We start from the raw sequence: 24,610 nt of genomic DNA, 5'->3' as shown, positions 1-24,610 counted from the left end.
TCAACGTCCGTGGAGGTGGGTACACGTTGAGAAATAAGGGGGCGTTGGTTGTTTTGGAAGGGTCGGTGCTGCCAATACCCGTTCGGTCCCTTAGGTGGAGTTGCCAGGGACTCCTAGGGACTGTGAGGGAAGAAGTTGCTGGTTTGTGTGCGATTGCACACAGTAGGGTATTTGTTTGGCGCACAAAAGGACGACCTCAGACAGTAGACTTTGGTGAAGTAGCTGTTTTTATTGTTCAGTAGACAACGCGTTTCGGAGTTTATAACTCCTTTATCAAGTCTAAAACAAGGGTATAAAAGAAAAAAATGCCGGAGGCAAAAAGTGTATCCCCACCTGGTTAGATGGGTGTGGACATGCATTAAACAGTGGAATATTTAGAGAGTTTGTGCGCATGCCTTTAAGCGTTAAAATGTGCATAGTTATGTACAAAAAAATGTGCATAGTTATATACAAAAAAATAGTTTATATATAAAAAAATGATGATAAAGGCGATAATAAGATCTGTAGTTTGCAGAGAGATAAAAATGCAAATGTCAGTAACAGCAGCAGTGGTTGATTCAAAGCGAAGGAAGTCAGTAAGTATTCAGTGGTCCGCGTATGAGGTCACTTTTGGGCCTAGGTGTGTCTATTAGTTCTGCTGGCATAATGGATAGTGTGCTCAAGTGTGTTTCAGGAGAACTGTGGTTATTGGATGAGTGAATGTGTATGGCGTGTGAAGGCTGGTGTCCCTAGTGCGGTGTTGGGAAGGTGGTGTGTGTGTTATGACGGTATTTGGTGGAATGTAGTGGTGGGGGGGGGGTTTACCTTAATCGGGCGTCAGCAGAGAGACAGGCCAGATGGCTGTGGGAATAAAAACACAACAAATGAGAAGACGGACACTGGGTAAGGGGGCATGATGATGTCTGTGTGTGTAGATGGAACAGAGGGGGGGGGGGGGCGGCGAGGAAATGTGGCAGGTTAGGGGGGGGGGGACATGGTGCAGTGCAATGTGATGCAGTGTGTTGTGTTTGGAATGTGGCTGTGGGGGTAGGAGAAGGTGGGGGTAATATAATGGAGGGGGCGGATGGCTGGTGGTGATGAGAAAGGTGGGTGCAGTGTGTGGCGGTGTTTTGATGGTGCTGGAGGGAGGAGGATGGATATCCTGTATGAGGGTTGTGAGCTGCGCTGGTGGAATGTGGCCCCACATGGTGGTTGGAGAGGCTGACCAAGTTATTAGGGGTGCAATGGGGTCTACTGTCTGAGGTCGTCCTTTTGTGCGCCAAACAAATACCCTACTGTGTGCAATCGCACACAAACCAGCAACTTCTTCCCTCACAGTCCCTAGGAGTCCCTGGCAACTCCACCTAAGGGACCGAACGGGTATTGGCAGCACCGACCCTTCCAAAACAACCAACGCCCCCTTATTTCTCCACGTGTACCCACCTCCACGGACGTTGAGCTCCAACCAGCACAACACCAAAAGGTGAGCACACTTCGACCATTACGCAGAACAACACAACCGCCACCCACCACCCTATGAGCGCCTCTCCCCTCTCTTTTTTCTCTCTCGCCAAACTGCAGGAAACAAAAGAAGTCAGCCAAATCCAGAAGGTTCCCATACCCTGACACCGTTTCTTGAGAATGTAGACTTGATAGATATTTGGTGGAGACACCACCCTGCCGACAGGGAGTACTCTCACTACTCTTTCTCACAGAGGTCTTGGTCCAGAATAGATTATATATTGGTATCTCAGGATCTGGTCCCCAGAGTCCATAAGACGGAATTAGAAGACATATTGATCTCAGATCATGCTCCGCTTTGGGTTGATATGGAGGAAAATATCCCCAGGGGTACGGACCAGATCTGGAGAATGCCAAGTCATTTGTTACTGGATGAAGACTTCAAAGACAGGTTGAGGGGGTGGTGGTGGGAGTACTCCCAGGATAATGAAGCGCATAAGCAAAATGCTGAGCTGTTTTGGGAAACTGCAAAAGCGGTATTAAGGGGAAGAATCCTATCATACTCTATAGGGCAGAGAAAAGATATACTGAAAAAATATGATCAAGCAATACAAGATGTGAGGTTGGCATACACAAAGTATCTTAATGATCCGACGGATGAAAATAAGGTGGCATGGGATCACAGCTACGCACAGCTATGACTATTATCAGGAAGGGAAGGTTAAGTGGTTTGCTGATTGTAAACAAGCTACTCTTTTTAGATATGGAAACAAGGCGGGAAAGCTGCTGGCGAATATTACACGCCCTTATGTCAAACGCACACAGGTATATCCCCTTCGAGATGAACAGGGAGTCTTGCAGTCCCATCCTAGAAAGATTCTGGACATTATGAAACGTTATTTTGGGGTCATGTACTCCCAAGCGACATATGACTCGCGGAAAGCGAGGGAACTTCTAAACAAAGTGAAACTCCCCACACTATCACCAGAAATGTTAGAAAGCCTCAACTCTGAAATAACGGAGACTGAGGTTCAACAGACAATTAAAGCTTTGCATAATGGGAAGTCACCGGGTCCTGACGGATTCCCCGCAGAATTTTATAAGGCATTAGGACCTGACATAGTCTCGACACTAACTGCCTTGTTTAATTTAGTACTCAGAGGAGGGAGGACTCTTCCTTCTGGTAATATGGCATATATTAAATTGATCCCGAAGCCAGGGAAGGATCTGACACAACCAGAATCCTTCAGGCCAATTTCCTTGATCAATCAGGACCTTAAGTTGGCGTCAAAGATTCTGGCCAATAGGTTGGCATTACTCATGCCGGACCTGATTGGGGAACATCAGGTAGGTTTTATCAAGGGCCGCTCGGCGTTGACTAATATCAGGAAAGTACTGGCAGTGCAAGATAGTTTGAAGCGGAGTGGAGCCCACGCGACGCAGGCCCTCTTGGCCATTGATGCCGAAAAGGCATTTGACAATGTCAGCTGGCAATGGCTAAATGATGTCTTAAACAAAATTGATATAAAAGGGGCGTTCAGGAAATATTTGTCAGCAGTATACGCAGATCCTCAGGCAAGGGTTCATATTCCGGGCTTTCTGTCGGATACTATTCGGCTTCACAGAGGGACACGGCAAGGGTGCCCTTTGTCGCCCTTACTGTTTGACATTGCTTTGGAGCCGCTTGCTTTGTTCCTCTGTGGGTCGGATGTGTACGAGGGGATTAAGGTGGGGAATGAAGTTCTAAAACTCACATGTTTTGCGGACGACTTGCTAATTTTTTTGAATGAATCGGGCTTACACCTAAAAGCGGTACTGGAGATATTCCAGAAATATGAGGGAGTAACGGGCTACAAAATTAATGTGTCCAAAAGTCAGTTATTCTTTCTAAAGGATAGAGATAGGGGGGAAGTTTCCCAAAATGGGGTTGAGATACGTAAAGAATATATTACGTATATAGGGGTCAAAATAGGCAAGAATGCATCTTCAATTTATTCATTGAACTACTCACCGCTTATAGCCAAAATCACCAAGGAGCTTGATAAATGGAAAGATCTACCGTTGTCATTAATGGGAAGAGCATGTTTAATAAAAATGGTAAGCTTCCCGAAAATGCTATACCCATTGCAGACAATTCCCGTGCTTCTCAAACACGCAGATGTGAGCAAATTGCAAGCGGCATTTGTGAAGTTCCTCTGGAATAAAAAGAGGCCGCGTGTGGCCTATAGGAAACTCTGCTTGCTGAAATGGGAGGGGGGTTTAAATATGCCCGACATTAGGCTTTATAACTTAGCTGCCCTTTTTCGTCACGTGAGGGACTGGATCGGGAAAACAGACTATTTCTCTGCAGGGAAGGTGGAACGAGAACTGGCTAAACCGTGGGAGTTGGCTGCCCTTATTCACACTCGGTTAAAAGATCTTCCGAAGGAGGTAAAACAATCTATCCTTTTTAGAGATACTATTATGGCGTGGAAAGCGATTAGGAAAATATACAGACTTCCGATATACTTGTCACCCCAGATGCCTTTGTGGTCTTTACCTGCCTTTCCGCAAGGGCGAGAGAATAGAATGTATAAGAGGTGGAGAGAGAAAAATATTCACACGCTAAATGACTTACTAACTGGACCAGACCATAAATTGATGTCGTGGGAGCAATTTATCAATGGGCATCAGATGGAGACGTCTCACCCACTGGCATTTTATCAGCTCTCAGCCTATTGTAAAGCCCAAGCGGATTCCTTGGGAGAAGTGGACAGAATGACCCTGTTTGAAGCTCTATTGGGGAGAGGTGGGGTTATGATCTCCTTGGCAGATACATATAGACGTCTGAGAGACATCAGTCTTATGAACCTGGCAAAATCTGTTTTTGCGCACTGGGAGAGGGATGTGGGGGTAGAAGATTTGACCCTTAAAATGAGAGAGGGTTTAGAGTATGTCAGGAGGGCGGTTCATAGTGAACAATGGAGAGAATCGCAATGGAGGATTCTACATAAAGCGACATATGCGTACAATCTTTCATATGCAAATGCCCCTGCACATTATCTGAGAGAATGTCCGAAGTGCTCGCTGCCCAAAGCAGACCTTTTGTATGGGCTGTGGAATTGCCAACGACTTAGTCCACTATGGGAAGATGTGGTCTCGCTTATTAAAGAGGTCTGGGATCTTGAGGTGAGAACAGAACCGCAACAATGTGTGTTCCAGTATATTCCCGTAGGCCAGGATGTCTCGCTGGGTAAAGGGGTTGCGGAACCAGGTGTTCATATTACCCTTATGGCAGTCAAAAAATGTTTATTGCGACATTGGTTAGAACCAGACGTTCCTACCATAGAGGAAGTGGTGGGTCTCATAAAAAAAAAATTGTATTTAGAAAGGTTAGAGGTAGGTAGGAACAAAGAAAAGGAAGTAGCAACATTTTTAAAAAAAATGGAAAAAACTGGTTGAACATATCCTGACGAGAGAAGAAATTAGGGAATTAGTAACCCCATTCAAGCAAACCAAATGGTATTTGGAGGCAAGTTTGAAAGGTACTCTTGGTTTATTGGAAATCTAGGTGTAGGCTCCTAAACATTTTCATAAGTCTGAATTTGAGAGGAGGCGAACAAGATTGGTATGAGTAGCAGAGGTTGGGAGGGGCGTAGGGAGGGTGGGTAGTTAGGGTGGGGAGGATAAAATGAAAAAAAGATGTATTTGAATGCAGACAGCATGAAATATGATTGTATGTCTCTTACGTTGTATACTTGCTGTATTATATGACTGTATACTTCATGCATCTGAATAAAGAAATGTTTAAAAAAAATAAATAAAAAATACACCCCAAAACACATTGCCCTACTTCTCCTGAGTACGGCGATACCACATGTGACACTTTTTTGCAGCCTAGGTGCGCAAAGGGGCCCAAATTCCAATGAATATCTTTATGATTTCACAGGGCATATTTTACGCATTTGGATTCCAAACTACTTCTCACGCTTTAGGTCCCCTAAAATGCCAGGGCAGTATAAATACCAAACAAGTGACCCCATTTTTGAAAGAAGACACCCCAAGGTATTCCGTGAGGGGTGTGGTGAGTTCATGTAAAAATTTATTTTTTGTCACAAGTTAGTGGAATATGAAACTTTGTAAGAAATTTAAAAAAAATAATAATAATTTCCGCTCACTTGTGACAAAAAATAAAAACTTCCATGAACTCACTATGCCCATCAGCGAATATATTAGGGTGTCTACTTTCCGAAATGGGGTCATTTGTGGGGTGTTTCTACTGTCTGGGCATTGTAGAACCTCAGGAAACATGACAGGTGCTCAGAAAGTCAAAGTGCGTAAATTCACATTTTTGCACCATAGTTTGTAAACGCTATAACTTTTACCCAAACCAATAAATATACACTTATTGCATTTTTTTTTATCAAAGACATGTAGAACAATAAATTTAGAGAAAAATTTATATAGAAATGTAGTTTTATTTGAAAAATTTTACAACAGAAATTTCGGTCAATTTTGATTAATATCACAAAAAGTAAAAATGTCAGCAGCAATGAAATACCACTGAGAAGAAAAGAAGGTAAAATTCATTTGGGTGGTAAGTTGTATGACCGAGCAATAAACCCGTGAAAGTAGTGTAGTGCAGAATTGTAAAAAGTGGTCTGGTTATTAAGGGGGTTTAAACTAGGGGGGCTGAGGTGGTTAAAATAACAAAAAATATAAAATTGGATTAAAAACATGGCTAATGAAATTTGATTACATGTGGTCGTCACTGGTGTTGAATTCCTCTGAGGCTGCAACAATTATTCATTCACCGTACGTGGCTGGAAGTAGATTACACGGTCATTGGATATCAATTTTACTGAAGGCCAGTACAAATACAGGTCAAATACATATGTTTAAAAGAACTAAAAATATAAAATTGGATTAAAATCATGGCTAACGAAATCCCCCCTCTTGAAAAAAAAAACCTAATGATAATATTTTAAACACATGGTCGTCACAGGTGTTGAATTCCTCCGAGGCCCAAAACATTAGGCATTCAACCGACGGAAAAGGACTTTTATGCCGCTGTATTTATCTAAGATGGGGACCAATATTTGTTCTAGGTCGTGGCGGCGAATATTTGTGGGCTGGCATGAGGAAATTCAATTAAACGTGGTCGTCACAGGTGTTGAATTTCTCCGAGATCCATGCCTCATTCATTTTTAGAAATGTGAGGTAGTCCACACCGTCGTGAACTAGGTGTAACAGGGTGCCGAAGGCGCCCTCAGTCTTCCATCAGCCGCAGACCTGCTGCTTGGCTTCGGGAGCGAGGAGCTGTGTTTGACCTCATTCCAAGGGCGGCTTTGCTAGCTGGGAGGCTCCCTGCTCCTAGGTCTGCCTTGAGCGCCGAGCCAATCACTCGGTGCTCGACTGGTCGGTCTGTCGGTCATGTGACGCTGGCCATGTCACATGACCCTCACTCCCCACTATAAATACAGGCAGCCTGCTGGCCACAGGTTGCCTGTTTAAGTTCCGGGCGTTTGTTGGATACCTGTATACTTACCTGATCCTGTTCCCTGACGATCCTTTGCCTGCTCCTCCTGTACTGCGCATCCCTCCTGGTATTTTGACCTCGGCTTCCACCTGACTATTCTTTGCTTATCCCTCTGTACTGCGTTGTCCTCTTGGTTTTGACCCGGTCCGTTCACTATCCGCTATTTGTCTTGTCTATCCTTTGGTACTTCTCTACTCTCCTGGTATTTATGACCCCGGCTTCTCCTGACCATTCTTTGCTTATCCCTCTGTACTGCGTTGTCCTCTTGGTTTTGACCCGGTCCGTTCACTATCCGTTATTTGTCTTGTCTGTCCTTCCTGCACGTATCCTAAGTTAGGGACTGCCGTCCAGTTGTCCCCTGTCATCAGGACTCGTGAGGCAAGTAGGCAGGGCCAGGGGTGAGGGTGGAGCGCAGTGGTCACTATCTTCCCCCGTGTGTGTGTGTACGTGACCGTTACAGATTAACAGGCCCAATAACCACTGTATCATGAATCTTCTGGCGACCCTGACTGATCATGTCTCTAATCTGATGCAGATGGTGCATGACCTATGGAAAAAACTCTGTTCTTTTGAGTTAGGGCAAGGTTCTTCCACTCCTCAGGCCTCCAGTCCGAATTTTGAGCCCCAGATTAAAGGGATTCTGTCACCAGTTTTTTGCCCCTCCATTTAAAAATATGGTTATGTTCAGGGAGCTTTAGTGATTCCTAATGTGGTCTTATAACTGAAATCTGTAGGCTCATTTTGTCTAAAAAAGTTATAACTAACCTGTCATTCATCCAACTAAGGTGCCCAGGGGGATGCTCATGTCTTCCAGATGCCGCCCGCACCCGCTGCCATTCGTGCCCTGCTCCTCCTTTTCTGACATCAGCGCCGCCTCAGAATCCTTTGTTACGCCTCCGGCTCTCCCTCACTCCCCCCTCCTTCTTCTCTAACATCTCACGCGTGCGCACAGGCTGGCGCCAGTGTTCAGGTCATCGGGAGGTTGAGCGAAGTGCCGGCGCATGCGCACTTCGCTCCATGAAGCCGAACGGAGAAGTCCGCACGGGCGCATCAGGCACAGGCCTGTGCGCATGCGCGAGATGTTAGAGAAGAAGGAGGGGGGAGTGAGGGAGAGCCGGAGGCGTAACAAAGGATTCTGAGGCGGCGCTGATGTCAGAAAAGGAGGAGCAGGGCACGAACGGCAGCGGGTGCGGGTGGCATCTGGAAGACATGCACATCCCCTTGGGCACCTTAGTTGGATGAATGACAGGTTAGTTATAAAGTTTTTTAGACAAAATGAGCCTACAGATTTCAGTTAAAAGACCACATTAGGAATCACTAAAGTTCCCTGAACATAACCATATTTTTAAATGGAGGGGCAAAAAACTGGTGACAGAATCCCTTTAAGCTCCCAGAACCTTTTTCTGTTAGACCGGAAGAAGTTTCTCTCTTTTAAGGAGAGTTGCAGACTTTACTTCCGTTTGCGCCCCGTGTCCTCTGGCCCCGAGAGTCAACGCGTGGGCATTATCATTTCCCGACTACAGGGTGATCCCCAGGACTGGGCGTTCTCTTTACCTGCTGGCGCCAGTTGTTTAACTTCTGTGGAGGGGTTCTTTCAGGCCCTGGGAACCTCTATGATGAACCAGACAGGGCTCTGGTAGCCGAGACGGCTCTAAAGACACTGGTTCAGGGCAATCTACCTGCAGAGGATTATTGCACCCAATTCAGAAGGTGGTGTGTCCCCTCAGGATGGAACAAACCAGCCCTGAAGAGTCAGTTCAGGTCAGGTCTGTCTGATAATTTAAAGGATCTTCTGGTCAGTTATCAACTTCCAGAGACCTTAGAGGAGATGATGACCCTTGTACTCCGACTTGACCGACGGGTTAGAGAGAGACAACAGGAACGATCGTTCTCTTCCCAGATGGTGGTCCAGCCAGAGGCCTATCCCAGAGACAACGCTGAGGTCTCCACCGAGGAACCCATGCAGGTTGGCATGACTCAAGGGAATCTTCGTCGCAGACGTGGAGAATGCTTTTACTGTGGAGATCCTGACCATTGGATCAACCAGTGTCCTAAAAAGTTCCTCTCTGTCAAGTCTCCTAAGGCAAGGCAACCTAAAGACCAGAATACAAACACAAAACACAACCATGGGTGTCAGTAGCCAATTGAGTATGCACACAGTGGTGCGGCTTATATAAATAGACTTCCCAACATTCTATATGACTAGACAAGCTTTTAAATTCAAGGAAAAAACAGAGGAACTAAAGCTCATAAACGTCCAGTGGTGAAAAATAATATACTTTCATTGATTACAAAAAATCTGTGGATAATAAAATACCAAAAAAAAAAAGGGGGATAGGGAGCACATACACCATCCCAGCATTACAATGTCGACATAAGTAAAAACAGCAATAATAAGCATGGAATTAATAGACATGAGTCCTAATATGAATGTGGCAGGTAGTAACCAGGGGGTATTTCACACAGAGAAACCCGCAACCGCAAGCGGTTGTGTGAACCCGCTGGAACTAAGTATTGCCTATATACTAGAAGCCATGAGTGAAGATGTAAATAGCATAGACTCACTAAGAGGTAGCAGCGACCTGAATGCCTGGGATGGCGTTACCCCGACGCGCGTTTCGACGTACCTTCGGTAACGCCATCACTGTGGGGATAATTATTTAAACAGCCCCCGGCCAATCCGTGTTCAGATGATGATTACCCCCGGCTGAACATTTGTGGGCGCACCGAGCGCAGCGGCCAGAGCTCCGTAGTCCCGCCCATTGGCGTCACGCCATGACGCGGCGGCCCACATGACATAGTCACGTGACACACCAAGCCGGCGTAGAGACGCCCCGGGGCAGGACACAGAGCGCGGCCCCGCGCGCACCATGTCAGTCAGGGGAATCCAACACAGACATACATAAAAACCGTGTATACATAATTGGAGACGATCCTTAGAACGGAAGCCGCTATTGCTGCATGTATTACTGTGATATATAGAGACGGTATGCAATAGTTCATAAAGATCCAACCAAATACATCATATATGGTCTTTATCATACCCATATTCAATATAAATACCAATTTTTCAAATGCCCATAGTATCATATAATATAAATAATATAAATAAATCAAACTCAAACAACTACATGAATCCGCATAAAATACATGTATATATCATATCTCGCTACGTAATGTGGTACTGAGTAAATGTCGCCAAAGGTCAGTACCTCCACGGATCATATATGGATAACATTTCATAAGTATCTCGGATACCACATAGATAAACAATACCATTTCATTTAAAAATGATCATGAACTCCACTGAACAAATCTACAACAGATTATATATAAAAATCACAGGAAAGTGATATAATGTGGGATAATGCCTAGAGAAAAATAGGAAGAGAAGGAAATAATGCCATGGTTGGAGGACACAAAGTATGTATATGAAAAATGCTGAAAAGGGTAAAAGTGTATCTACCTATGTGAAAAAAACCTAAAGACCAGGTACACCCTCATTTTTCTAAATGTAAGCTTTTGGTACCCATTACGATTTCTCTGGGGGTAGATAAATGGCCGGGTAAGGCCTTTATTGATTCTGGCTCAGCGGCCAGCTTTATTGACTCTGAGTACGCTGTAAGATTGGGTATTCCAATGTTTGCTTTACCAACTCCTATCCATGTCATGGCTATTGATGCTACTCCTCTTATTGGTGGTACGGTGAGCTCATGTACCTCAGAGATTTCTCTAACCATGGGTGTGTGCCATTTAGAGAGATGTTCCCTTTTAGTCCTGGAGAACCTACCGGTTGAGGTGGTACTAGGGTTGCCTTGGCTCCGACTACATAACCCTACTATAGATTGTGGTACAGGCTGGGGTCTCAGTAAAGTCTGATACTTTACCCACTGTTGTTAGAGAATATTCTGATGTATTCTCATCACCAACCCCGGAGGTTCTACCCCCCCATAGACCTTATGATTGTACTATAGAGCTAGTAGTTTCCTAAGGGGCGAATTTATAATCTTTCTAAGCCCGAACGCAAGGCCATGGAAGATTATATTAAGGAGAGCCTTAGTAAAGGGCATATTAGACCTTCTGTCTCTCCTATGGGGGCGGGTTTTTTCTTTAAGAAAAAAGATGGTGGTCTTAGGCCATGTATCGATTACCGGAGATTAAATAAAATCACTGCCCAGTATAGATAATCCCTCCCATTGATTCCGGATTTATTTAACCAGGTTCTGGGGGTAACCTGGTTTTCCAAGATTGACCTGAAAGGGGCATACAATCTAATCCGAATCAAGGAGGGAGACGAATGGAAGACGACGTTTAATACTCCGGCAGGACACTTTGAATATCAGGTGATGCCTTTTGGACTCAGCAATGCCCCAGCTGTGTTCCAAAACTTTATGAATGACATTCTTAGGGAGTTCTTAGGTAAATTAATTATTGTCTATCTTGACGACATTTTGATATTCTCTCCTGACTTCGAATCCCATGTGTCTCATGTTAAACAGGTATTAGAGGTGTCGAGGGAGAATCAGCTATCCGCTAAGCAAGAGAAATGTGTCTTTGGTGTACAGGAGATTCAGTTTCTAGGGCATGTTCTGACTCCTCACTCCTTCAAGATGGATCCTGGTAAGGTACTAGCAATTAAGGAATGGGTAAGACCTTCATCCTTAACCCCTTAAGGACACGGCCCTATTTCACCTTAAGGACCAGGTCATTTTTTGCAAATCTGACCAGTGTCACTTTAAGTGCTGATAACTTTAAAACACTTTGACTTATCCAGGCCATTCTGAGATTGTTTTTTCGTCACATATTGTACTTCATGACACTGGTAAAATAAAGTCAAAAAAATTAATTTTTTTGCATAATAAAATACCAAATTTACCAAAAATTTGGAAAAATTAGCAAATTTCAAAGTTTCAGTTTCTCTACTTCTGTAATACATAGTAATACCCCCAAAAATTGTGATGACTTAACATTCCCCATATGTCTACTTCATGTTTGAATTATTTTGGGAATGATATTTTATTTTTTGGGGATGTTACAAGGCTTAGAAGTTTAGAAGCAAATCTTGAAATTTTTCAGAAATTTACAAAAACCCAATTTTTAGGGACCACTACAGCTCTGAAGTCACTTTGCGAGGCTTACATAATAGAAACCGCCCAAAAATGACCCCATTCTATAAACTACACCCCTCAAGGCATTCAAAACTGATTTTACAAACTTCGTTAACCCTTTAGGTGTTGCACAAGAGTTATTGGCAAATGGGGATGAAATTTGAGAATTTAATTTTTTTGCCAAATTTTCCATTTTAACCCATTTTTTCCACTAACAAAGCAAGGGTTAACAGCCAAACAAGACTGTATCTTTATTGCCCTGACTCTGATGTTTACAGAAACACCCCATATGTGGCCGTAAACTACTGTACGGGCACACAGTAGGGCGTAGAGTGAAAGGTGCGCCGTATGGTTTTTGGAAGCCAGATTTTGCAGGACAGTTTTTATGACACCATGTCCCATTTGAAGCCCCCTGATGCACCCCTAGAGTAGAAACTCCATAAAAGTGACCCCATCTAAGAAACTACACCCCTCAAGGTATTCAAAACTGATTTTACAAACTTCGTTAACCCTTTAGGTGTTGCAGAAGAGTTATTGGCAAATGGGGATGAAATTTGAGAATTTCATTTTTTTGCCTAATTTTCAATTTTAACCAATTTTTTTCCACTAACAAAGCAAGGGTTAACAGCCAAACAAGACTGCATCTTTATTACCCTGACTCTGCTGTTTACAGAAACACCCCATATGTGGCCGTAAACTACTGTACGGCCACACAGCGGGGCGTAGAGTGAAAGGTGTGCCGTATGGTTTTTGGAAGCCAGATTTTGCTGGACAGTTTTTTTGACACCATGTCCCATTTGAAGCCCCCTGATGCACCCCTAGAGTAGAAACTCCATAAAAGTGACCCCATCTAAGAAACTACACCCCTCAAGGTATTCAAAACAGATTTTACTAACTTTGTTAACCCTTTAGGTGTTGCATAAGATTTAATGGAAAATAGAGATACAATTTCAAAATTTCACTTTTTTGGCACATTTTCCAGTTTAATATTTTTTTTCCAGTTACAAAGCAAGGGTTAACAGCCAAACAAAACTCATTATTTATGGCCCTGATTCTGTAGTTTACAGAAACACCCCATATGTGGTCGTAAACTGCTGTACGGGCAGACGGCAGGGCGCAGAAGGAAAGGAATGCCATACGGTTTTTGGAAGGCAGATTTTGCTGGACTGTTTTTTTGACACCATGTCCCATTTGAAGCCCCCCTGATGCACCCCTAGAGTAGAAACTCCAAAAAAGTGACCCCATTTTAGAAAATACGGAATAGGGTGGCAGTATTGTTGGTACTAGTTAGGGTACATATGATTTTTGGTTGCTCTATATTACACTTTTTGTGCGGCAAGGTAACAAGAAATAGCTTTTTTGGCACGTTTAATTTTTTTTTGTTATTTACAACATTCATCTGACAGGTTAGATCATGTGGTAATTTTATAGAGCAGGTTGTCACGGACGCGGCGATACCTAATATGTATACAATTTTTTTTTTGTTATGTAAGTTTTATACAATAACTTCATTTTTAAAACCAAAACATTGTTTAGTGTCTCCATAGTGTAAGAGCCATAGTTTTTTCAGTTTTTGGGTGATTATCTTGAGTAGGGTCTCATTTTTTGCGGGATGAGTTGACGGTTTGATTGGTACTATTTTGGCATACATTCGACTTTTTTGATCACTTTTATTACCTTTTTTGGGAAGTAAGGTGGGCAAAATTTCTATTTTCTCATAGTTTTTAATTTTTTATTTTTATGGCGTTCACCGTGTGGGGAAAGTAACATGACCGTTTTATAGATCAGGTCGTTACGGACGCGGCGATACCTAATATGTGTAGTGTATTTAAAAAATATATATATATTCAGTGATAAATGTTTTTTTTTTATCTTAACTTTTTTCACTTTTTTTTTACTTTTTTTTTACCCAGACCCACTTGGTTCTTGGAGATCCAGTGGGTCTGATGTCTGCATAATACAGTACAGAACCCTATATAGGTTTCTGTACTGTATTTTACTTACACTGAACAGATCTATGCTTTCAGCATAGATCTGTTCAGCACCATGGACAGCAGGACGCCTGAGCAGGCGTCCTGTTGCCATGGGAACCTTCCCCGTCTGCCACAACTTCGCAGACGGGGAAGGGTGAGGACAGGGCTTCGGGGGGCTGCCTGGGGGCTCTCTCCCTCTCCATCTGGGGGCTGCAAAGGCACAGCAGCCCCCCGATTGGAGAGGGAGGGAGCTCCCTGCGCTGTTAACCTTTTCCATACAGCGGTCCGTACGGACCGCTGTATGGAAAGGGTTAAACGGCTGACATCGCATCAACGATGTCAGCCATTTATACCAGGGTGCCAGCAATGTGGTATAACCCACTAGACGCCAACGATTATTCAAGGGGAGGCGGGCGGGGGATTGCGATCCCGCCTGCCGCACCGCCCGCCTCCCGCAACGCCCCCCGCGGGGATCAGAAACTGCAGAAAGCGCAGCCAACCGCAGGTCTAAATTGACCTTTGGTTTTCTGCGATCGCCGACACGGGGGGGTCAAATGACCCCCCCCTGCGTTGTTACGGGATGCCGGCTGAATGATTTCAGCCGGCGTCCCGTTCCGATTAACCCCCATGGCGCCGGAATCCCGATTTTAAGTCAGGACGTACCGGTACGTCCTATGTCCTTAAGGGGTTAAAGGCCTTACAACGGTTCTTAGGTTTCGCCAATTACTATCATAAATTTATTATGAATTTTTCTGTAATTGCTAAACAGTTGACCGACCTTACTAAGAAAGGGGCGGATTTAGAGAATTGGTCTACTGAGGCCATTTCTTCATTTAAAAAATTACAAAAGGCATTTAGTAGCGCTCCCATTCTGATCCAGCCTGATCAGGAGAGACCTTTTATTGTGGCGGTGGATGCGTCCGAGGACGGCGCAGGAGCAGTCCTTTCACAAGGTACTGCTAGCCTCACTAACCTGAGACCATGTGCCTTCTTCTCCAGGAAATTCTCTCCCACGGAGAGAAACTACGACATAGGGAATAGGAAGCTGCTGGCCATTAAATGGGCATTTGAGGAGTGGAGGCATTTTCTGGAGGGGGCAAGGCATTGTGTAACTGTGGTCACTGACCATAAAAACCTTATGTTTCTCGAGTTGAATCCCCGTCAAGCCAGATGGGCTTTGTTTTTCACTCATTTTGATTTTTCCATTACGTTCAGGCCAGGAAGTAAAAATGTGAAGGTGGACGCATTATCTCGGAGCTTCCATGCTTTTCAACCTACTGAGGTACCACCTGAATCCATCCTACCAGCAAAAATCTTCATAGCAGCTCTAACCCAGGATATCTCGGCTCGCATTAGGTCTGAACAACATCTGGCACCGGTATCCACCCCAACAGATAAGTTGTTTGTTCCCGTACAATTTTGTCTCCAGCTGTTGGGTGAGTGTCACGATTCTGCCTCTTGTGGACATCCGGGTGTTGAGGGCACTAAGGATCTGGTTTCTAGATCTTATTGGTGATCCACTCTAACTAGGAATGTCAAGTCCTACGTGTCAGCCTATGAGGTTTGTGCCAGGTCCAAGACACCTAGGACTCGCCCTGCTGGTAACCTACGACCCCTACCCATTCCCAGTAGACCCTGGTCCCATATCTCAATGGACTTTATAACTGACCTACCGTTGGCGGAGGGTTTGGGTAGTGGTCGATTGTGGTTTGGGTAGTGGTCGATAGGTTTAGCAAGATGGTCCATTTCATTCCCCTGTCTAAACTCCCGAATGCCAAAACCCTGGCGTCTATTTTTGTGAAAGAAATTGTTCGATTGCATGGTATCCCAGAAAATATTGTTTCTGACAGGGGTGTGCAGTGTGTGTCCAAATTCACTATCACTATCCTCCCCCCTGTGTGTGTGTGTGTAGGTGACCGTTACACTAGGCGAGTGTGCTTATCCATCACGACCCCCCCTGCTGCGCTGAATGTCCTTTCGGACAGGACACTGGACGAGGGGCAAGCCAAGAGTTCCATGGCAAACTGTGCCAGCTCTGGCCACAGGTCAAGCCTGCACACCCAGTAGTCCAGGGGTTCCTCACTTCTCAGAGCGTCCACATCGGCCGTTAACCCGATGTAGTCGGACACCTGTCTGTCTAGGCGTTCCTGGGTGGCGGCCGTTGCTACCTCCTCTTCCTGTTCCGATGCCAAGAATGGCTGCGCATCGGTAAGGTTTTGTAATGGATGGGAAAATAATTCCTCTGACTCGAGTGGAGGGGATATGGTGGTGGTGGTGGTGTACACAGCAGAGAGTGAGGAGGATGCAGATACAGAGGATGAGGAGGGTGCAGAAGCGGAAGGCTGAGTGAGCCACTCAACCAACTCCAGTGCATCCTTTCGCATAATCGCGCGCACCTTCTGCAACTTCCCACTTAGGCTGCGGCCTGGTGCACCTGCCCGACCCCTACCACCCCTGCCGAATTGGCTGCCTCTTCCTCCTCCTGTCATTTTCAAAATGACCCTGTGACAAAAGTCCCTGGAGAAGAGCAGTATTTGTGGAAGAGGGCATATCACACCCCTGCTTCAATCAGTTTTTTGGGGGGGCAATTTGTATATCACACCAGTAGAAATTATTTGTTCCAATAGCGTTTCCCCCTCTGTATAGCTGCGGTATCTCAGCAGAACCGCACACAACTGCTGCACAATACAATTGCACTATAATATGCTTTATATGTAGAAAGTATATTATAAGTATATCGCACCCCTCTGTGTATCGCACCTATCGATATCACACCTATACCAGTCCTTAAAAGGACTTTTGTGGCCCTATTAGCTAGCGTTTGGTGTCCCTAACAGCCTGTCCCTGCTCCACACAGCAACCTCTCCCTACACTGGCAAAACACGGAATGTAAAATGGCGGCCAGATCAGGTCTATTTATAAGGTAGGGGGTATGTCCATGTGCTGAAACGTCTCAATTGGCTGTCCTGTACCATCTGATGGATGTGTCATGGGTCAAAGTTCTTCACAATGTAAAAGAATATGGCGCCGGCGGACATCGCCATATGTTTGCCCGTTCGGCGAACCACGAACGAGCAAAGTTTGCCGCGAAACGACCGCCGGGCGAACCGCAAGGCCATCTCTATTCATTAAGGCCCATTGGGTTCACAGTTTTAAGCCTGTGAATCCACTGGGCCTCTTTTGGTAGTATACAGTATGTCTGTCCCAATCCCCTTTTCTTGGTGACTGTCGTACTACTTCCACTACTTGAAATTTAAGGCAGTCCGGTTTCCCCGTCATAAAATTCCAAGACAAGTCTCGCGACGGCAGTGTCTCTCCTACGAGTAATATCCCCTGGGTGATCTCCAATTCTTCTTCCCTTTTGGTTTTCCCTACGTAATTTAAGGGGAAACTACACAGGCCCATATAGACCACACCTTGAGATCTACAGCTGGTGAAGTCCCTCATTAAATAGTCCTTTCCAGTCGTAACACTGGTAAAAAAATTGACTTTAAAATGTATAGGACCCCCCATCTGTATGTTCCCAGTGGCTTGCGGTCTAATCGGGTGTTTTCCGGTCTCTGATACACACTGTGCACCAATCTGTCTCTTAGAGATCTGCAGTTTTGAAATGTTACTGATGGGTATGGGGCTATTATCTCTTTTACATCTGGGTCCATGGGTAGGACCCCCCAATATTTTCACAGGATACTCATAACTCTTTGATGTTGGTTATCATATGTTGCTATTAACCGTATTTGATCCTGTTCACTATTGGATCTATCCCTGGATTGTAGCAGTGAGATGATATGAGGCCTATTGAAGGCAGCAGCATCCTGGGCACACAGATCCAGCATGAATTACTGGTTGGGACACTGACAAAGGAGAAACTGGGTTGTAAACTGAAAATTTGAGGGAAATGAATAAATGGAGAAAGGGAACCACTAGCAGATATATATAAAAAAATGTGTCTCAAAAGGGCCCATATTGGTGTTACATGATTGACATCTCATCTAGACAGTTGGGGTCAGCACTCTCGGACAGCTGGCGGGGCCTGGAGACGCTCAGTTGAGGCGCTCACTGTTTTGTGACCTATGCACCTTAGAACATTTCTGTGAGGTTTTCTCAAACTCCAGAGCAGAACATTAGAAATAATTGGCGCAGCTGTCTCCTGGTGGAGTATTTCTCCTCTGTTAGACTTCGCCGTATGTTGGGTGTTTAGAAGGAGAGTGATCCAGAGATGGAGCAGGATAAATTAGCTGCTCACAACGTGATAACATGCTGTGCTGTTTTAATTAGATCGACTGTCTTCATTTTGATTAGAAGGCAGTAAGAAATTATTGCAATTTGCCAGTTTTCCCTTCGTCTCTTGGAGTTCGCGCTGAACTTTGTCTTGTTTATTTCACTACTTATATCATTATAAGGAAAGTAAACAAGAAGTCGAGACGAATGTTTCATCTAACGTGATGGGTTCATTTCCTGCACACGCACTTACAGACACATATAAATTGGGATCAGGACCGGTCTGCTGAAGGGGGCGTCATCCGTGACCCAGCACCCAAGGCTTATCAGGATTTTCAGTAGGTTATTTAGACCCTGTATAGCTCTGTTTTTAGGCTGATTTATGTATGGAGGTTTGGTGCACTGTATAATGGTGTTATTAGAAGACTGTATGGTGGTATTATTTGTGCACTGTATAATGCTGGTATTGGGGCACTGTAGGGTATTGTATTGGTGCACTGTTTGGTGGTGTTATTTGTACACAGTTTGGGCACTGCATAGTGGTGTTATTTGGGCACTGTATGATGCTGTTATTGGTGCACTGTATGGTTGTTTTACTTGTGCACTATAAGGTGTAGTTATTTGTCCAATGCATGGTGCTCTTAATTGTGCACTGTATGGTGCTCTCTGCTCGTGTTGCACACTGTAAGGCTACTTTCACACTGGCGTTTTGGCTTTCCGTTTGTGAGATCCGTTCAGGGCTCTCACAAGCGTCCAAAACGGATCAGTTTTGCCCTAATGCATTCTGAATGGATAAGGATTCTCTCAGAATGCATCAGTTTGCCTCCAAAAAGTCAACATTCAGCTCTGGAGGCTGCCTTCAGCGTTTTGCTGTCCGCCTGACGAAGCGGAGCCAAACAGATCCTGGCACACAATGTAAGTCAATGGGGACGGATCCGTTTTCTCTGACACAATCTGGCACAATAGAAAACGGATCCGTCCTCCATTGACTTTCAATGGTGTTCAAGATGGATCCGTCATGGCTATAGAAGACATTGTAAAGGATCTCATGACACCTCGAGGACTCCAAGCACTCCACTTGACACCGATACCACCACAGGAACCAGGAACAGGAACAGCTCTTACAAGAGCTAGTAGTAATAGCCAGGAGAGTATACAGCGTATAGCAATCCCCACACACATGAGACGAGGCTCTATGTTGAATGTAAAATAGCAACACTTTATTGGGGGCTACCCGCCCGTATTCATGCAGGTCCCCATCTGGTGGACACTCCCCTAGGGGACCAGAAGGAAGACTGTGACACAGGACAGATATGCAGCAATTCAGGATACACAGACACAATACATCCCCACAATGCATCATGGTTTCCTCCTCTCTGCCCTGGAGACACCCGAGGAGTAATTCAATTATCTCTCAGGACAAAGGGAAATCGCCAATACACATGTGGGGACAACAGGACAGAAATCACCATTTAAACATACAATGTCACAACCCTTACAGTAAACACAGACATTTAACACATCCCCAGATAGCTCAAGTCTGAGTGCATATTATTAGGTGAAGGGCACTCAGACTACACAAATACACTAAAATCGACATGGAGCCAAAGTCTTTAATTTAACGAACAGGCTCCATGGCATAGCTATCTGGGTACCCTCACATAACATACAATTCCAAAGACAGATGGTTCTGTCACACACCTCAAAACCCCACATATCCCCATAATGTATACATCCATGGATAGCTCTGATCTGGGTGAACAACATATCCAAAAATCACTCAGATCCGAGCAGGGGTTCCCGAATTCCATGGAAGTCACATTCGGCCGGCCGCAAGCATGGCTTTCCTGCCCAAAACAGTTCCACAGATTTAAGCTGTGCAGGCCGGACTATCTTCTCCTTCAAAGTTAGTATGGGACATAATCCTGAGGCAACAGGGCTGGCAAACAGGCCCCTCCATAACCCAGTGGCGAGGTTGGTTTCGCCACACATCTCCCCCTTCCAGGGAAGACTAACCAGATACCTGACCTCACGATAGGTCGGTACCTGAGTTAGTCTGGCAGCCCACCCACAACCAAATACTGGACCTGTTGAATTTAGTAGCCTGTCTCTGTCCAGTGAGTCCACCAAGGTTATATTGGTAACTGGTACTTCCTGGTCTCTGTGTTGCTCCCTGGCTTGGAGTGTAGGTTGCTTTGTGGGCAGGTATCAGCGGTACTCTGCCCTGGTGCCAAGCGCTACCACGAAGAAGCCTGGTTGGAGCCTGGTTTTGGATACCCAGCTCTGCTGCTGGAGGGGGAGACCGACTGTCTCCCCTTTGGCTAAACAGCCCTGTTGCTGGGGGACAGGACCGACTGTCCCTACCCCCTGTGCTGTAAGTGCAGAGACCACGGTCCCATCTGCACAGTTGTGGGGCTTACTGTCTCCCCCTGGTAAGTTAAGCTGCCGCTGGGGAATGGAGACTGGGCTCCCAGTTCCCAAAAAATCCTTCTGTTGCTGTGGGATGGAGATTGGGCTCCCAATTTCCAACAACTCAATCTGCTGCTGGGGGACAGGACCGACTGTCTCTGCCCCCTGTAACTCAGCCTGCCGCTGGGGAATGGAGACTGGGCTCCCAATTCCCTGCAATTCACACTGCCAATAGGGAGAGGGGGTAACAAGCTCCTCTCCCATACATACTTCCAGCCTTTGGGGAGGGAGACCGACTGTTTCCGCTCCCAATACAGTGTCCTGTTGCTGGGGAAAGGAGACTGGGCTCTCTATTCCCTGTAGGACACTCTGCCGCTGGGGGACAGGACTGACTGTCTCTGCCCCCTGTAACTCAGTGTGCCGCTGGGGAATGGAGACTGGGCTCCCAATTCCCTGCAGGAGCAGTGGAGAGACCTCGGTCCCATCTCCACCGGCCACCTGGGGTTCTTCCCAGTAAACATCCACAATATCCTCCCAGCTGAAGGGCTCTGGACCTGGGTCTGTCACTCTGCTCTCTTGCTGAGCATTCTCACTGGAGTGGAACAGCTGCTGGTAGCCCTGTTCCAGCTCCATCTCCCGGGTCACCAGGTGGACCAGGTCCTGCTCAATCTCATGAGTGTCATCCCAGTGATACCTGCTCTCCCTCCATTCCAAGAGATCACGGAACTGGGCTTGTGCAGGGCTCCCAAACTCCAGCTCTGAAAAAGTCTCCCATAACAAGCCAGGACCATAAAACTCCTCTCCCTCTGGCTTGTCATGCTCAGCTGTCCTGGGTAGGTACTGTGCCCCATACCACTAGAGCGCCTGGTAGGCATCTTCCAGCCACAGCTCCTGCCATGCTAGGAGTTCCAATTCCTTTACCCATTCCTCCAGGGGCTGCTCTCCCAGGAAGGGCATCCGCAGGGCTACTCGCTTCTGCAACCGCTGGTCTTCGTCCAGCAGATACTCCACAATACCCAGTGCCTGGTACCAGATGCCTTTGCGGGCTGCATCTCGGTCATCCATGACACCCTCATCGTACTCCACCACTGTTTCCATTCTGGTGCTGTCAGGGTCGCTGTACTAGGACATGCGTTGCCCTCAAATTGTAAAATCCATGGAATGGAGTCTCCTGTAGCTATCCTTCTGGCTGTGGGAACGATCCCGCCACTTGCCACCAATGTAAAGGATCTCCTGACACCCCGAGGACTCCAAGCACTCCACTTGAGACCAATACCACCACAAGAACCAGGAACAGGAACAGCTCTTACAAGAGCTAGAAGTAATAGCCAGGGGAGTATACACAATAGCAATCCCCACACACATGAGACGAGCCTCTATGTTGAATGTAAAAACAGCAACACTTTATTGAGGGCTACCCGCCCGTATTTATGCAGGTCCCCATCTGGTGGACACTCCCCTAGGGGACCAGATGGAAGACTGCGACACAGGACAGATATGCAGCAATTCAGGATACACAGACACAATACATCCCCACATGCATCATGGTTTCCTCCTCTCTGCCCTGGAGACACCCGAGGAGCAATTCAATTATCTCTCAGGACAAAGGGAAATCGCCAATACACATGTGGGGACAACAGGACAGAAATCACCATTTAAACATACAATGTCACAACCCTTACAGTAAACACAGACATTTAACATATCCTCAGATAGCTCAAGTCTGAGTGCATATTATTAGGTGAAGGGCACTCAGACTACACGAATACAATAAAATCGGCATGGAGCCAAAGTCTTTAATTTCACGAACAGGCTCCATGGCATAGCTATCTGGGTACCCTCACATAACATACAATTCCAAAGACAGATGGTTCTGTCACACACCTCAAAACTCCCACATATCCCCATAATGTATACATCCATGGATAGCTCTGATCTGGGTGAACAACATATCCAAAAATCACCCAGATCCGAGCAGGGGTTCCCGAATTCCATGGAAGTCACATTTGGCCGGCCGCAAGCATGGCTTTCCTGCCCAAAACAGTTCCACAGATTTAAGCTGTGCGGCCGGTCTGTCTACTCCTTCAAAGTTAGTATGGGCTCTAATCCTGAGGCAAGAGGCTGGCAAACAGGCCCCTCCAAAACCCAGTGGCGAGGTTGGTTTCGCCACATTTCGCTAGTGATGTCCCGAACTATTCGCCGGCGAATAGTTCCCAGCGAACATCGCTTGTTCGCGTTCGCCGCTGCGGGCGAACATATGCGATGTTCGGTCCGCCCCCTATACATCATCATTGAGTAAACTTTGACCCTGTACCTCACAGTCAGCAGACACATTCCAGCCAATCAGCAGCAGACCCTCCCTCCCAGACCCTCCCACCTCCCGGACAGCATCCATTTTAGATTCATTCGGAAGCTGCATTCACAGTGAGAGGAGGGACAGTGCTGCAGCTGCTGATTCAATAGGGAAAGCGTTACCTAGGGCAGTGTTCTGTGTCCACAGACTCCTCTGCTGTAAGGACAGCGTCCAGACAGCACCCCAAAAAGCCCTTTTCAGGGCTGGTACATCAGTCTGCTTTTTTTTTTTTTTATATATATATATATATTGCAGTTGCCTGGCTGCCCGTGTGTGAGAGGCTGCAGGCTCAGTCACAGACAGCACTGTGTGCACACCATTCATACAGGGGGTGACAGAAAATACCTCGCAGATAAAAAAAAATTATATTTAATATTTTTCTGTGATCTAATCACATTTGCAAGCCCGTGTGTGTCAGGCCCACACAGACTGTACTGTGCCCACTGCCCACCACTTATATAGGGTGGCACAGTACCTTGCACGCATAGTACCACTTCACATAAAAAAAAAATGACAGGCAGAGGCAGGCCACGCCGCAGGGGCCGTCGTGGTCGTGGTGCTGTGATTTCCACTGGCCCAGGAATAATGCCCAGTGTTCAGAGGCCACGTACCCTGAACCCAAAAAATTCGGAGGACATAGTTGACTGGCTTACACAGGACACCCAATCTTCAACAGCTTCCGCTAAGAACCTTGACGCACCATCCTCCTCCAGCTCAGCTTTGGTCACCTGCTCTCAAGTTACCACTCTCCCGCCCACCACCACCACTACCACCACAGCCACCACAGCCGCTTCACTTGATCCCTCAGAGGAGTTATTTACACATCAGTTGGATGAAATAAGTGATGCGCAACCATTATTGCCAGAGGATGTAGATAACAGGGATATGTCTCAGTCAGGCAGCATTACACACATGGACGTACAGTGTGATGATGATGATGATGTTGTACCCGCTGCTGCTTCCTTTGCTGAGGTGTCAGATACAAGTGAAGTGGTTGATGATGATGATGTGTCCGTGGATGCCACGTGGGTGCCTGCTCGAAGAGAAGAAGAAGAGGGGGAAAGTTCAGAAGGGGAGACAGAGAGAAGGAGGAGACGAGTTGGAAGCAGGGGGAGGTCGTCGCAAGGAGCTAGTGGCACAGTCAGACAGCATGTATCGGCACCCGGGGTCAGCCAGACAGCACGCCAATCAACGCATGCTGTTGCCACCACCAGAATGCCGTCATTGCAAAGCTCAGCAGTGTGGCATTTTTTTTGTGTGTCTGCCTCTGACAACAGCGATGCCATTTGCAACCTGTGCCAAAAGAAACTGAGTCGTGGGAAATCCAACACCCACCTCGGTACAACTGCTTTGCGAAGGTACATGATCACACATCACGAACGCCTATGGGATCAACACATGATGATGAGTAGAAGCAGCACACAAGCTCAAAGCCACCATCCTCCTCCTGGTCCAGCATCTTCAGCCACGTCAACCACTGCTGTCCTCCTTGCCCCCTCTCAACCACCCGCCACTCCGCCTCTCACCTTCAGCAGTTCCATCTCATCTGCCCACAGTCAGGTGTCTGTAAAGGAAATGTTTGAGCGTA

This window comes from Bufo gargarizans, chromosome 4 (genome assembly GCF_014858855.1).
Source record: "Bufo gargarizans isolate SCDJY-AF-19 chromosome 4, ASM1485885v1, whole genome shotgun sequence".
NCBI lineage: Eukaryota > Metazoa > Chordata > Amphibia > Anura > Bufonidae > Bufo > Bufo gargarizans.
This window is presented reverse-complemented; position numbering follows the sequence as displayed.